This window comes from Falco rusticolus, chromosome 1, assembly GCF_015220075.1.
Source record: "Falco rusticolus isolate bFalRus1 chromosome 1, bFalRus1.pri, whole genome shotgun sequence".
Classification (NCBI taxonomy): Eukaryota; Metazoa; Chordata; class Aves; order Falconiformes; family Falconidae; genus Falco; species Falco rusticolus.
Window position 1 is genome coordinate 58,568,165 of NC_051187.1, and position 14,975 is coordinate 58,583,139.

Here is a 14,975-nt window from a genome sequence, read left to right on the forward strand (position 1 = left end):
GGCCTGCTGCAAAAAATCCAAAGGCTGAGAAATTAGAAGGAAGCTACACAGGAAAGATGGGATCAGAGAAGTTAGAGAAGAAAACTACTCAGGAGCATGAACAGAAGATAAAGTAGATAAGGCTGAGTAGCAAAGAAAATGGGCTAATTCTGCTGTCAGTTGACTTTCTGATCATTGTTACAGCTAAGCAGTCTTCTCTTAGTTTTCATGCATTTAATGTCATACCCAGAAAGTCTTATAATAACCCTTTCCGGCTGCCTGGCATCATTCTTCTGATCTACTAGTTGTTTCTAAAAATGTTACTTCTTTTCTTAAAGAGGTTGAGAATATTTCCCCATACTTCTGCTTGATGCAGTTTCCTAGAATCGCCTTGATTTTCAAACTTGTAGATAGAGACGATAAACTAGAATTTCCTTTTATTGTTCCCTGATCTCCCATTTCCCCCCTGCACCCTTTGTCAAGTAAGTACCTGCACTCTTACTGTTCCTTTGGAAGCCTTGTTTCGTACAAGAGAAGCATTTTTTCAAACACTGCTGTTATGTATAGAAAGAGTTCTGAAGCTGGAGTCAGTGATTTTTGGAGGCGTACATTTTTAGATAGAAAATCAATTTTTGGCTTCAGTCATAAGTGAAACTGGTTTAAAGAAACTGAACCAATTCTCTTACTTCACATCTTCTAAAGCATGTCTGATTTCAGGTAGTTTGAGTACTAAAAGCATTACCAAAATGAAACAAGCAAATAGTCATGTTCCCCCAAACTCCACCCCACAGTAATATCCAAAAGAAAAAAATAGGATAACTTTGCATTCCAGCTTTTTTTGCTTATGTAAGTGAAATATTGAGAAGAAAGTGCAAAGTTTGTTTTCAGTTATTGCTTTGTTAAAAAAAGAAAAAATCCCTGTAATCTAAATCAGTTTTTCTCTTTCCCATGAGGTTTACCAGGGAGTATAAATTCCACAGAGCTTCAGCATTTTTTCCCTGAAATTATCCAAGGACGTTGTCAATAACATAAGCCTTTGGGGAAACAGTTTGGAAAACTTGGTATCTCTTCTCAGCTTTTCGTTATGGAAACAGCTAATGTAGCAATTTTTGAGAAACGTTAACTGTATAATGTACCATGATTAGGCAAAAGGGAAACAATAATCATAGGGTTTGTAAGTCTCGGGAAGTAAAAGACAGTAGCTGGAAGAAACCCCTACCCTTCAGGGATGCTTCCAGCAGTCCCGGGCTGGACAGGCTGCTCGCAAGGGCAGCCAGAGGCAGCGGAGCTCCGCTCCCCCGCGGTGGCAGCGCGGCCGGCAGGCAGGCAGCCAGCCAGGCCCACAGGCGGGCCCGAGGCAGGCCCGAGGCGGGCCCACGGCAGGCCGAGCCGCGGCCGGGCACCTGCGGGCACGGCGGGCCGGCTCCCTCAGGCCGCCCGCCTGCCATTGGCCTGCCGCCGCTTCCCGCCTCCTTTGAAAGCGTGAAGCGGGGCGGGCGGCAGCCGCGCTTCGGCAGTCGGGCGGCAGGGCAGGCACAGGCCGGGGCCGCAGGTAACGCCGGGGCGGTGGGGCCGGCTGGCGGCGCAGGGCGCTGCCCGGGAGGCCCGAGGACGGGTTCGGTTGGCTTCACTGAGGCTGCTGTGCTCGTGGGTCTTCGTTAATCAAAGTCCCCTGAGTTTGCGCGCTTGGTCTAGTGGTGCTTGTTTTAGCAGCTTGGTGCTTTACAGGAGATGGTATTCTTTTTCTTTTCATATTTATTTGGGTTTGGCTTCTACTGGCTTGTGAAGGTACACTTGTTATCCAGGCTGCTGAGCTTGCGGTGTTCTGAACTAGCAGCGGTGTGTATGAATGTGTTTCTTAGGGTCCCAGCTCCTGCGGTAGGAGGGTGGCACTGTGTGCTTTTGAACTGAGATGTGTATGAAGTAGTAACGGAAAACTTGTTTTATGATTTCTTTTGTGGATTATCTTTTCATCTGCTTTGTTAAGTTGCCAAAAAGGAGTGACCTTAATGGTAAAGCTATAAGGTAAGCTTTTTTTCCCTGTTCTAAATCCCTTGATGATAAAAAAGAACTTGTGATTTTATTAAAATAATGAGCTGGAGATGTAGAATTCATGTCATTGATGAAATGCATTTAATTCCAAGACTGAAACTTTTTGTTAGGTAGTGTTAAGATTCCAGTGAGTGTATGCTGATGAAGAATCTCTTTATGAATTGATATTCTGCACACATTTGGCTTTAGTGCATTTTATTCTTTTGTAATTGCATGTGAATAATAAATCATTCTGTAGTTGCTTCATCTGTTTCAAGGCTGGAGTATGAACTAGCACCTTTGTAGATATAATAGGGCTGCTGTGAGAACCAGGGTACAGAGTATAGTGTTAAGCCTGTGTAAAAGTAGTTTGCAGGATTACCCTGATTTATATGCTACTTGAAGAACAAGAAAGAATTATGAGGGACTGTACTTATGGGGAGGGGGGATACAGGACACTTCAGTGTAAAATACCAGTGTATGTTTTCATCTGCTCTTAACACAGCTGTAATAAAGGCTACAAATGTGTGTGAGCTTGTTAGAACATGCATACTTATGGTTTATTAGTTCTGAAACTACTTAGGCTGAGCACAAGTATAAGGTTCTTCCCTATCAAAGTTCTGCATAGCTATCTGCTATGGCTTGGCTACACAAGTAGGCTTTATTTTTGAACTGCTCTTTACTTTCTCTATAAACTGTAAAGTCAGCTTGAACTAGAAATTCCTATATGGTTCTTGCCCACTACCGTGCCGCCCTGCCCCCGCCCCCCCCAATACTGCAGCTTTAGTTCTATCCCATGGCAGAACTAAGCAGGATTCTGGTGGTAGCTGCCTTTGAAAACTGCCTGTGTGTCTCTTTAGAAATAGTCAGAATTTTAATGCACAGGCTGGCTGTGTTTGTTTATAGAATTACTGTTTCCAATAATATCCCTGCTGGTCTCATGAAAGGGGGAAAAAATAAACAGTAATGAAAAAGATGCTGGTTTTTTTCCAGCTGAAAGGCACAGTAATATTTCCTCTCCAAAACTCTTGTCCTTCCAGCCCATCTGCCTCCCTGCGAGGTGAGAGGGAATGTGACTTGTATGTTGGTCTCCCCGTGGAATTCTGTATGCATGTGAGGCTTCTGTTTCCTCATAAAATAAGCTGTCATTCTGCAAGTCTTAAATCCTCTTCCTCATAATTCCTGCCTAAAAAGGGCCTTGTGAAGTTCATCTAAAGTAACGATAAAGAGATGTGCTAATACCTCTGCCAAGTGCTGCCACTTGCTTGCAAAAGTTTGTTGCTATGCAAGACTTGCAACAGTAGTTAACAAAGTAGTTACAGACCATCTCCTGGAAGCTGCCCTCCATAGATGCACCCCTGAGCTCAACAGGAACTCTGTGACCAAATTCTATACTTCCTCAACAGGTCACCTGTGAGAACAGGCTTGTAGGGTTGGATATGAAGTGTGGCCTTGAAGAGAATGAGCTAACATACTCTTACTTTTTTTGCTCTCTCAAATGCAGTGCTACAAAGAATAATATTAAAAAGATGGTGTTTCAGATGACTGTTTTATCTAACTAATTTAGAAAAATGCCAGTAAATTTTCCCTTCTTTCCTTTTAACCTTCCTTAAATAGCTGTTTTAATTTTAAAAAAAAAAAAAGGGGGGGGGGGGGCTTTTTTTAGCATCTGCAGTTTCCCACAGATACTTTTTCTACTTTCACTACTACTTCAAGCCTTTGAACTGTTACTCTGTCAGTCATTAACCTCTTCATGTAACGTCTTCAAGTAAAATGCAATTCTGCAAAGATTTGCATACAATTAAGAGTAAGTGTATGCCACTGTAACCAGTTAAAAGCAAATGTCCAGCCTCACCCATGGTACCACTGTCAGTTTTCCAGATTTGTTTTAAAGGATACATTACCCAGTTACAGGAATTGGGGGTGGGGTGTGTGTGGATCAGAGCAGGCAGTGAAGGCTGCTGTGAAGTTCTAACAGTTTTTGATTCAGCATATGTGCACTCACCTAGCAAGAGGAACAACAGTAAGTCTAGCTGACTTGTTTATCTAGTTAAAATATGCTATTTGTATTAAGCCCGCAGGAGAAAAAAGTTAAAATCCTGGCATCCTGTGGATACCAGTGCCCTGCCTGTTGCTGCTGGCTGAGGGTAGAGTCTCCCTGTCCCACAGAACTGTGAGAGTGCAGAAAATGTTTCCACCCTGTACTGGAATGAAGCAGATTCCCCCTTCCCTTCCCCCAAGCTTTTGTGGAAAAAAACAAAAGTGTGAGCATCCCAAGCAGAGTAGGCAATAGCTGGGTGAAGGGGGCTTTCCCGGCATGTAACAAACAGGGAGTCAGGTGCCTTCCTTGAATCCGGGGCAGTGGACCGGGCCTCCTTGCTTCCCTGTGCCCCGCCCCGCCGGAGCCTGCTGGGCGCCGGCACCTGCTGCCTGCCCTTCGCGCCTCTCACACGGGACGGCTCCCAACAAAATCTGGTTGCTACCTAATGGCGGGGAATTATTATTTTTTTTTTTTAAACCAAAAGGCAGGGGGACACTGTCCTGCCCTTCCCACGCACCCCACCCCCCCACCCCCCAAAAAAAAGCAACAAAAAACCCCCAGCAACCACCTCTAGCAAAGCCAAAGCTGGGGTGAAATACCCCGAGGAGCAGCGGTTCGGCGACAGCCGTCCTTCGTTTGAGGATGGAGTTCGGGCAACTCGGTCCCCCGCCGAGCGCGGGAAGCCTGTGCCTGCTGGTGCTGGGGGGGCGCTGGGCCTCCCGGCCGGGCACCTGCGCCGCTGCCGCCGCTCTGGCTGCCGGGCGGGGCAGCGCTTACCTCCCAACGCGTGTGCTACGCGTGCGGAGCCGGTATCCCGTGCTGCCAGCTGGCCTAACCCGTGGCCCCCGGGGAGAGACATGCGTGGCTCGGAGAGAAGGAAGGCGGCGGTGGGCATGGCGGATGGGAGGCGGCGAGCAGGGAAGGGAGGCCGAGGGGACCCCGGAAGGGCACCGGCGCCCCGCATCTGCCAGGACCCGGCGCGCGGCGGCGGCAGCTCGGCAGGGACGGGCGGGGGCTGCCGGCCGCGCGGGGCGGCGGGCGACGCGCGCGCGCGCAGAGGCGCGGGGCGGGGGGGGGGGGGGGGGGCGACGGGACCGGGAGCGAGCGGGGCGGGGCCGCGCCGCCACCCACCACCTTCCGCGGCGGGCGGGGGCTCCGCAGAGGTCCTGCCGGTTTTTCTGGCCCTGCCCGTGAATAGCAGCAGCGCCAGGGTGAGTCACCGTTTGGAAATGGAGTGGGCGGGTGTGCGCGCAGGAGGATGAGTGATGTCAGGGAGCTCCGCGGCGCTGGCGGCGGGCATGAGGCTGGCGGTAAACACGGCCCCGGCGCCCCCCGCCGCGGAGCCGCCCTCCGGCGGGGCAGCGCCTCCAGCCGCGGCGCTGCTGAGGGAGCGGTGCGGGCGGGAACCCTCCCTGGGAAAGTGTCGCCTCCGCTGACGCCCTCAAAGCCAGTCGGTCCCTTTCGCCAGGAAGGAGAAGAGTCTGAGGCTGGGAGAGGAGCGGATTGCAGGGGAAGGTGGAGACTGTGGCAAACTTTCTAGCTGCTTCTGCGTGCAGCTACCTCAGCGGTGGGAGTGCCTGGCCGCAAGGAACCGCAAAGCCCAAACCTGAGAGCCCCGAGGCTCCAAAAATAAAAAAAAAGACTTCCAGCTGCCTTGGGAGGAGGAACCGCCAGCAGTGCGGGCTTTCGCGTGTGCAGCCGAGCAGGTAAGCTGGGAGCGGCACAGGTGGATGGGCCGCACGCCCGGCGCCGGGGAGCCCCTCCGGCGGAGACCTCCGTGTGCGCTGGGGGGAGCGACCCCGCGCTCGCCGGCTGCTCCGCTTGTTTTACCTGTGAAATCGGCTCGATTTTACTCGTGGAGCGGCCCCTCTGATCGGGGAGGGCACCCTGCTGGTTTGGTGTCTCTTGGGAACGTGTAAGGCGTGGGGCAGCGACATGGTGTGTGCCGGGTGTGGGTGGCCCCACAGACTGGGCTGGGCGGGAGGGGGCTTCAGGGCGCCTGGGTTCGGCTCGGGAAGGTGCCGGGCTCCTGCAGGGACCTTGAGGTGCTGTAAAGGTGCATTGCTGGAGGGTTCGTGGGGTCTCTTTGTTGCTGTATGTCTGCTCCCTCGACTTCAGCCTTCAACGTCCTGGAGTGCAGCTGAACTGAACTTCTCGACTTGGTGGTGGTAGAGTACGTTTCTGTTAGCGGTGCGTGGTTTCTGACTTAAGTTGAGCTCCGAATACTTGTGAAAAGTAGTTAACGCATGATCTTCTGGCAAGGTAATACAGTTCCTAGAATACAGTGTAGACGAGCCGTTGTTCAGTTTAATCCATTTCTGATCTTTTGACGTGAGTTTTTTTTAAGACCTCGGGAGATCAAATATCTATCCTCAAACCAGTTAACAGCTGTCAATTTATACGCAGTTAATTATATAGGTGGATGGCTCCATACAGGTGTTAGCATAAACTGAGCAGGTGCACAGTATTTTCCGAGACAGGGGCCTTGCAGGAGGTTTGGCAAGCTTTACTGTAAGTTGCATTGATTAAATGCTTTGCCTCAAAACAAGCCACTTTAAACATTTTTTTGTGTACTTGCTTATGCGTTCATGTATAAGCTTATGTGCTTATTTGACAGGGCAGACTTTTGGTGACTGTAGCTTTAGATACTTTTTCTCTACGAAACTAGTAACTCTACTCTTTATTTTTAACTGAAATGCTCTAGGGCTTAATTTACTGGAAGGTCAATGTGCTTGCTTCCATATTATTTCTTTTTTCCCTTTTTGGGTAGGATTTACTTTGCTTTTCAATAAAAACTTATAATCCATGCCTTTAGAGAAACACTTGGAATATTTTTCTGAAAGACAGACAAAACTAAGTGTTATCCTGGGTAGTATGCACACTTGCAAGGGGTATTTAGATAAATCAGTGTGTGTGTGACTTTTACTTGAAAATGTAAGGTGGTGCAGTAGTATGTAGATATATTTCTGTATTGTCCTTGAGGTGAATTTACACAATGGAGAAAGGAGAACTTGAAGAGAGCAAAGATGGACATTATTTATTTTCTTCCCCTCTACTCTTAGGTTGGGAACCTGAATCTAGAATGACTTTATGTACCCCTAAATTATAAATGGTTGGCATGTTGATGAGCATCTATTCTTCTGGATCATAAAAGCATCTTGTGATCATAATATTGTAAGACACAAGTGAAGTGATAAGGCTTGACAATCTTATTTTCATATACTAGTGTTCTTCTGAATTCAAGACACTGTTCTAAGTAGACATCAGAAGTGTTATATTATGGATGCAGTATTGTGAAAAACTTTATTGATTAAGAAAAGACACCCCTCCTTCTCCCACCTCACTATCTCTGGGAGAGCTGAATAAGAGACTTAATCTGAAGTATTTTTCATTCTAAAAACCAGAATTCTTTATTTACATTGGTTTAGTATACAAAATAAAAGTATGAAGACTGGAAAGTAGTGTATTGATTTTTATTTTTTTAAGGATTAAAAAAAGTTAAAGAATTCAAACAAGTGATTGATTTAAAATAGTAGTTTTTTTAAGGACCAGGGAATGTAAAAGAAGGCTTTTGAAGAAATGGCTCATTACTGTTAAGTCGTCTACTATAGAAATGGGCTTTGAAGATGCAGATATTAGTAACAAAACTCCACACATATTCTGTTGGGATTTTTTCCCCCCCCTAATTTTGATGGGCTGTTGGCCTACAATGTTCTTTGATACTGTTTGTGAGGAGTGGACAATACAGATGCTGTGACAGTTGATTTAGTATGGATATGGTATTGCAGTAGTCTAAGCAGATGCTGGGAAGATTAACGTAACACTAGGTCCACTGTCTTCAGAGATCTCTGTCTGCTGGGAGAATTGTTTGTACCATTGGCACCACTGTCCCCAAAGATGCTGCAGACACTAAGAATGTCGGGCATCCAGGCACCACTGTCCCAGCAGATGCTGAAGACCTTAAGAGCTACTGATGGGAAAGTCTTACGTAACACAGATAGCTCTGTCTTGTCCATTCTGCACCTGTTTAAAAGATATTTCTTAACTATACTGAAATCTGTTACAGTGAGGCTCCAGAACTTTAATAACCACAAGTGCCTCCTATATGAGGACACTTGCTTATGTTACCACAGCTTTTCCCCAGAATAGCTCTTGTGTGGAGATACATGTAATGCAAAGAATGAAGTACTTCTTCCCAATATAGTTGGAAGTCTACTTTATAGCTGTTGATACAAATCTTAATAGGACTAAACTGTATACTAAAATGGCTTTAGGAAAACCTGTTACTTACCCTCTAACTAACATACATGTGGTATCTGTAATATGAGGGGACTGCTCTGCCTTGAGGTTGTGCTTGTGGTTGCAGAATAAAACTTCCTTCCTTACTATGTTAAGTCCCTTTCAAAATATGTAGCGTCAGGCGTGGGTCCTTTTGGTTTTTGTAGTCTGATAGCATTAAAAAAAATATTGAATTCTTGTCTGTTGTACAGATGAAGAAATTAAAATAGTTTAACAGAGTATCTGAAGCTGTTGAGTTATTGTAAATAGAATGGTTCTTAATAAAACAGTGTTCAGGTCTAAATATCAGAATAATTCTTGGGCATGATCACTCAGGAAAAACTTCGTGGTATTCACACTGATGAGACAGTTTTCTGGTTAAAAAAAAAGCACACATTCAATATTTAACTACTTAATTTTTCTCAGATGTATAACCCTAGAAAAAGAGAAGATCCTGTTCGCTTGAAGGTACCTGAACAAAAAAGCAGGTGTCTTGCTTTCACTTACCTTCCCCAGTTCATGTAGGTTGACTTGGAACTGCCATGTTTAAGTTTCAAGGACATCCCACCTAGTCTTTAATTTTTGTTTACAAAGTTTATAAACTGTTGCTGGAACCGTGGGGCTTCCAAAAAGTGAGCTTTGCTGCCACACAAAGCAGTGCCTTGCTATTCCTGACTTACAGAGTTAATTTCTTGCTGATCCTTATGTAGTCTTCTGTTTTCTTTTTGTAATATATTCAGATTTCCTTAGGATTCTAGTAAGATTCAGCCTGTGCAGTGCGGTAAGCTTCATACTTAAGTTTTGCACTGAAGTTTTTGTGTGTCTGTGGTTACTGATGCCAAGTAGACTAAGGTTGTACACCTGTTCCTTGAGGAAAAGATGCTGACCCTCTTGGGGCAGCGCAGAATGTTTTAGTAAGTTGCATCAGCTGAATTTAGGTGACTTAAGCTGAACTGATGCAGAACACTTATGGATGCTTTTGCTTAAGAATGGCTTAATTTAAAATTAATTCAGGATTATTTTTGATTTAGCAGTAATTTGAATCTTAAATGGAGCGTGTGGAGTTGAATTCATTTTCTTAGGTAAGACACAAGCGTATCATGGCTGAAACTGAATAGAAAAGTTTGGAGTACAAATAATGATTTAAAGTATATCTTAATTTACAGTAATGTTACTTTAGTGGTGAAAGAGATGGACATCATCAAAGAAATCAAACAAAGCAAGCAAAATAATAAAAAAAACCCAGGAAGCTAAATATATTGAAGCTGTTCATTCTAATCCCCTGTCTGAGAATGTATAGACTGCCTGCAGCAGTTCGTAATCACTGGTTTTCAGAAGCTGCCCAGACAGTTGGTAATGTTCTTGGTGAAATACGATGTTTCAGAGGCAGGTTTACCTGTTACTTGTTGTACTGTGGTATGACCCATGTGAATTTGTATAAGTTTTATTTATTTGGGGGAGAAGTTTTTTGCCTAGCATCTCTGATATCTTAGGCCCAGGTTGGTCTTGCTTATATTGTGTTCAAAGGCTGAAGTTTTAAGTACTCGTATGGGTTAGATCATACTAATATGCTTATTTGGTCTTCATCTTTATGCAAGTTCTGATGGCAGTGTTGCTGTGAACTAGCAAAACTTATTGGAGTTTGCATTTGTAGAGTATAACTAATGGGAGGGGTGTTCTGGTTTGGTTTGTTTAATCATAGATCTCTGGTGTTCATGCCTGTAATGGTAGAACTTAAATTTGGTTGGTTGGTTTGTTTTTCTTTTTAAAACCTTGATTAACTGTGAAGTATGTGGGAGTTTGTAACTCCTCAGAGTGCAGGAACTTGTCCAGCCTCAAAGAACAAGCCTCTGGCAGAGCCTATCTAGAACTTAGATCTTTTAAGACCTAGCTTAAAGCCTTAAGCAAAAGGTAATGGTTTTCCTTTATTGAAGTGTTATTACAAATGTTTAGGCATGTTATCTCCCCCGACATATCTTTAATAGAACACTTGCATCTGTAAAAGTCCCTTATTAAGAAGTCAGCTGCTCTCACTTTTTCCTGTTGAAATATGTTTGTATTTCTTAGTTTTTCCTCTTTTTAGTGCTTTTATTCAGCTTAGCTTCCTAAGATCTTAAACTGTTGTGTGATGACTGCTGGATGACTTCACACAGTTTTAGTTATGTGAAATGTACTTAACAGCAACAAAATGTTTACTTGTGCACACACCCAAGTTCCTGCTTATGTTCACTCTAATGCTGGACAGTTGGTTAGTGGAACAGTCCTAAATAAGGAGACAAAGTCTCCTTATTTAGATGACATGATTTGCTAAAGAGAAACAGCACTGGAGAAGGTCATGCCTCATAGTTGTTAATTCTGTCTTTCATATGGAGGGCGTGCTATGATCCTGTAGCTTGTTCCTTCTGAGGTGCCATAGTGAACTTGGAACTTACTATGATGACAGCTTGCTGAAGAGTTGAGTGTTATGGGTTTAAACTTCTGTTGGCTGCAGTGACTGTATCCCTAACTATCTAAAATTCATCATCTTGGCATTCTAATACATTTATACAGTAATTACAGCTGATCTGATTTTTATTTTTACTTCCCCCACATCAACCTTGTAAATGGGAAACAGCACTTGCTGTCTGTACATGTTTTATAAGGATGCCAAATACTACTGCCCATGTCTTGGTTTGAGACTGAACACAGACTGTATTAAAGCACACTGTTCCCTTCACTGCCTCAAAAGGACATTTTAAAAACTGGAATGCTCTATCACTGTCTTAACAGTGCTAAAAAGATGCTTAACATAGAATCCTGTCATTTCATCCTCCACTGGTTATTCTGGTTCAAATTTATGTATTACTGTTTCAGTATCAAACTAAAAGCACTTAAACTGAAATTTTGAAGGCAAATATGGTTGGGTTTTTTTTGTTTGTTTAATGCTGAGAGAAATTAATTGATATGGCTGTAGTTTGGATTAGTTCATACTTGCTAGTTCTTACTGGTTTTTCTGGTAACTTACTTATTTCAGGAGTGTGTGGAAACTACTGATGTGTTTCAGCTTAAAAAGTTAACTCTGGTTACTTCTAGTTCCTGTGTATTAGGAGCCTGACAAAACTGCTACCAAATGTTGTGTTTCTTTCTATTTTTGTAACACTGTACTAATTTGTAAGGATGCTCTGTTCTTTACACTGCTATTTTCAGAAGCATGAACTTGTCTTAGTTTGATTTCACGCTGATTTTTATGCCATCTTGGGTGTGTCACTTGACAAGAGTTTGTTCCTGTCTTTTGGCATACCACCTTGATCTTACAGAGGCTCATGAGCACAAAACTTTGCTCTACTTAATAAGTAACGAGGCCAACTTAAGACATTTGCTCAGTAGCAATTGTTGAAGAAATGCAGGTGCTCAGCCTGCTGTGTTTTCACAGAATTGTTTTGTTTCACTGCATATGTATACTTTGCATGCAGTGATAGGGAGAGATTTTGAATATATATATTTTTTTTTAAATGAACAGCTCTATTTGTGGAAAATGTTCCAGAAAGCTAAAGGTCATCCTCCAAAATGAAGGTGTTTCTTTCCATCCTGTGAGAAAGGATTGAAATGGTTTGAATCCTGTATTGACTATTAATCAATCACTAAATCATGCACTAAAATAGAAAACCAACTCTTTTTTTAGTGTTTTTGTTTTCCTAGAAATATATTTCCATGATGGACTGCAGTCTTGAGAGGAAAGGCTGTGGCATCCTGTTTGGCTCTGAAGCAAGAAGTAAAGGCATTCTGAGGTGCCATAGTGAACCTGGAACTTAATATGATGACAGCTTGCTGGAGAGTTGAGTGTTATGGGTTTAAACTTCTGTTGGCTGCAGTGATTGTATCCCTAACTAGCTAAAATTCATCATTTTAGCAGTATTTACCACCATGAAATCGAATACAACATGTGCTGTATAGCTGAATGGCAGTCTCCCTCCACTGAGGATAGCTGTTTTGTGTGTGGTAACCAGGGTCATTAACTTCCTCTATGCACTTGTTAAAAAAAGAAGAAAACAAAAAACCCCCAAAAAAACAACTGGCTAAGCTATTTTCATGTGCATAAGTATTGTAATAAGTAGTAATTTCTTCTGTGTAGAGCTAGTCTATGTGAAGTAGGGTGGCATAATATGTATGTCTGTGGTAAAAGTCAGTAACTTATACTGACTTTTAAGTTAGATGGATGAAATGCATCTCAGCTGACCAGCCATGGGACAAGGCACAATGCCTGTCAAATATCACAGCTGGAGTAGTTGGGCTAAAGAAATTTTCAGCTCTAACAAAAATCTAAATATTTACACTTCTTGCTGTAAAAGTACTTTTCATTGATGTGTATGTAGTGGTTTTTTTTAATTCTTTTTTAATTTCTAAAAAAAGTTTGCAGGCAGTTTAGAAAGCAGTGTGCACAGGAAAGTATAGTCATTGGACAATCTGAACAAAGTAACTAACTGCCTGGCTTGGTTTTACTCTGCAGGATGAATGTTCCCATAAACCATTTGTTTCTTTTTTCTCTTAATTTGGACTTGGAGAAAGTTTAAAATAAACTCTTAAACATCATAGGGTTTGGACTAAACTCTTCAGCTGTCTTGCATTGGAGGAGCTCAGTACTGAAAGGCTGAAGTTAAAATGGAACACAATTCCCCCTCAAAGGCCTGGAGGGCAGAGGAGAGTTGCAGGAAAGCAGGAGCTCTGTTCTGTTGTGCTGCATTAAGGGCACACACTAGAACAATGTTCTTTTACCTTACCCGCAACTTTTTTGAGTGTGCATACATGTGCACTTTCTTCCTATTCTCCCTCTGCATCCTGTTGTAGTGAAATTGGACACAAAGCTTTTAGCACTGCAAGCTTTTCTAGAATATGTGTTTAAGGCAACACAGTTTAGTCAAAATTTGACTGCAATGCATGTAATATGCAGAAAAGGTTGTGGCTTATCAAAGTCTGTATTGCAATTATAAGGACACTACAATAGGAGTATTGTATTAAGGCCTCACATAATTTGCTCAAAGAACTACTATCTTGATTGATCTTCCATAACACTTACTATTATCAAAATGCTTACTCTTGTTTTAATGGTTTGTATTCCTTAGCAGGTGTTAAGGCTGATATTACATAGATTATGATTTGGCCATGCATTGCCGAGAATTGAACATGAAAAATCTACTTACACATGCATTTATAGCATTCTGTAGTGTTTTCACATAGCTTTTTTTATATGCATTCTATAGCATTTTCAGTTAGAATCATGTTATAAACCTGTCTCCTGTCATCAAAAGGCTTGTAAACTGCAGGACGCAGAACTTCTGTTGTTGTGTATTTTGTAACAGTGTGATTCAATGGAGTAAAAGATAGTCTTAGTTGACAGAAAATGTATTATTTAGGATGACTTCTTTGTCTTGTTGCTATTATGACTGTTTTAAAACACAGTTTCCACACCTTTCGTCTCCTCTTTTCATGAGTCCTATAGGTTTAGGACAGTTTGTAGACTGAGTTTAAGAGCAAAGGCAGCCTCTGCTTCCTTTTCTTTTTTCCTGCCAGTGCTGTGTCACTTAATAATTCCAGAGATGTGAATTGGCAGTATATGTACATCTAGAAAACCTCTCCAGTTTGTTAGTTTAGAATTTCCTGGGCATTTTTTTCCACTTATGAAGTGGCTGCTACTTGTTTCTCTGCTAAATCTCACCATGTTTGACACAAATTCATTATGAGCAAAATGTCAGACTTGGTCCAAGGGAACAAATTGAAATGTTTCACCCAAAGCAAGTCTGTCTGGGGAGTTGAAGACATGTAGACCAGATGTACTCATGAATTGACTGCTACCTTAGCTCAGTGGGAGCTTCTTTCTGAGAAGATCAAGGCATCAAAACTTGTTCATCAGTTATGGCCTGAAAGAAAACCTCTGACTACTGAAGTCAAAGTTTTAGGAAGGGGGGGGAAAATAAGTTCCTTCTGTTTGTGTGTTGTTTTTTTTTTTTTAAAAAAAAAACCAAACAACAAAACAAAACCAAACAAAAAAATCCCCAAACCCCAATAACAACAAGAAAACAACCCAAACCCAGAACAACAAAACCCACCCAATACACGAGTAACTTATGATCCGCAATTTTTCTCTATACAGATATGCAAAGGAGATAATTCTATTTAACTGCATGAAGTACAGTTAACATTGACTTTTAATAAGAGTTAAAATGGCATGGCCTAGACCGTTTGCATGAACTAACTCTAATCATTACTGCTGCACTGAGGGGAGTGGAACAGCTTAATGTGGGGTGAGACTTGCTAGTATCCCTGCTGGACTTCTGCTTCCAGCTAAATAAAAGATGCCCTTCTGGGTGGCAGCTTGTATGGCAAGTCCTGAACAAGCCCCATCTTTGTATCTTGTCTTGATAAAACAGTTCTAAGAAATTGCCTGAGCTGGGGTTAGTGTAGAATGTTTCAGGACATCTTCTTGGGCTGCCCCAGCTGTCGTTAGCATTTTAGCACAACTTGGATATTAGGGTTGTAGCTTAATGTACATGTGGCTTTAGTTTTCTTCCTCATGCGTTTGCATTGGTCTAGAGGGCTTTTGTGTGTCTCCTTTGCAGTTCTGTAATTGCTGCTGTGGAGGTATTTCTTATTACACAGTATCTGTCATGCA

The 14,975-nt window shown here is 42.8% G+C and overlaps 1 protein-coding gene across 6 annotated transcripts in view; it reads left to right on the forward strand.

Annotated features, from left to right (window-relative positions):
- SGMS2 (sphingomyelin synthase 2) overlaps positions 1-14,975 on the forward strand; it is a 61,226-nt gene that overhangs the window by 17,831 nt on the left and 28,420 nt on the right. Inside the window, exon 1 of one of the 6 annotated variants that reach the window (XM_037380834.1) lies at positions 5,192-5,262. The exons of 4 other annotated variants lie outside the window; for them this stretch is intronic. The gene's annotated coding sequence lies outside the window, so the exon portion shown is untranslated. Of the gene's footprint in view, positions 1-5,191; positions 5,263-5,307; positions 5,758-14,975 lie in introns of those variants that run through there. One more of the 6 variants, XM_037380801.1, reaches the window with a different exon arrangement.